Source organism: Opisthorchis viverrini, assembly GCF_000715545.1.
Source record: "Opisthorchis viverrini unplaced genomic scaffold opera_v5_76, whole genome shotgun sequence".
Classification (NCBI taxonomy): domain Eukaryota; kingdom Metazoa; phylum Platyhelminthes; class Trematoda; order Opisthorchiida; family Opisthorchiidae; genus Opisthorchis; species Opisthorchis viverrini.
Window position 1 is genome coordinate 314965 of NW_008751730.1, and position 1175 is coordinate 316139.

At 46.6% G+C, this 1175-nt stretch overlaps 1 protein-coding gene across 1 annotated transcript in view; it reads left to right on the forward strand.

The window, feature by feature from the left end:
- The window catches only part of T265_13514 (hypothetical protein), a gene marked incomplete at both ends in the record, with an annotated part of 28879 nt that overhangs the window by 16124 nt on the left and 11580 nt on the right, over positions 1 to 1175 (forward strand). The window lies entirely within an intron of this gene.

Here is a 1175-nt window from a genome sequence, read left to right on the forward strand (position 1 = left end):
CAGTAACTCAAAGTTTACGGGTTCGAAACTGCCAGGTGTTTCGTGAGATGTGAACAAGTGATGACTGCCAGTGAGGAAGGAACTGTGTTTCCCAGCTTTCAGCATAGATTGGATTCATCTGAAGGGGAATGTCCCTAGTGAAAATCCTCAAATCCCCTCACATTGCCGATAAAATTTTCACCCGTGTTTGTGTGCGAACTCAGTGTTGCTTGAAACTTGTATTGTTTGTGAATACTTGAAGCTGTGGATTGGCGGGATCCATCATTTACGATCGATCCTTTGGTTGACTTCAACTCTATTGATTACTTCTGGATATGAACAATAAAGCTAACTGGCTCTAATTAACATGCAGTGATTATTACATTGTATTGCTTTCTAAGTGCTTCCCATTACACTTCAATTCAGCGTCAGAATCATCGCCAACGAGGACCAATTCGTCCAACCCACCATTCAACCAAAAGTTTATCAAAGTTCATGGTCTGATGCAATCAGCCTGGAGAATTTGTTGCCCACAAAACCACGAGTTATTTCGCTCACAGCCCAGGTAAGGAGCGACAGAAATCTGGCGCCCAAAATGACCATAATTTGCCTCTCGTTTTCTTCTCGTTTTCTACGTTGCTTTGTCAGTGGTAAGTGATGAGATCGCTGATGGTCTGTTTGTCTAGTTTTCGGCAGACGACACGTCACCATTCGATGAGTCATCATCATTGCGCTGATGATCGGTGATAATCAGCAACGATCATCGGTACACGTCTGCGAGCCAACTACCAAGCTCGGTGAACAGATCACCTGATTGGCTCATCATCCTCATCCTCGTCACTGTAATAACCACGTACTCGTCGTACAGTGGTTGTAGCTGCCGCAGTTTCGTTCACCGATGATTTAGGGGGAGGGGGAGGTAGCTGCGCATTGCAGGCGGGAGCTGATAAATTGGTGCATAAATCCAACACTGTCAGTGGGCTGTCAAGTGAGGAGGTTGGAAAAAGATCTGTGCACTGAAGGCAATAGCTTTGATGCACGAGCGCCATTGAGGGCACGACTGGGCCATGTCTGATAATGTCTCTAGCCTTTGATGTGGCCCGTCTCGGGGTCCCCATCCAGGAAGACGGCAATGACCAGCGCAGCTGAGTTTGCTGGTAATGGCCTTCATACTTCGCTGCCAAGTCATTGTTTGA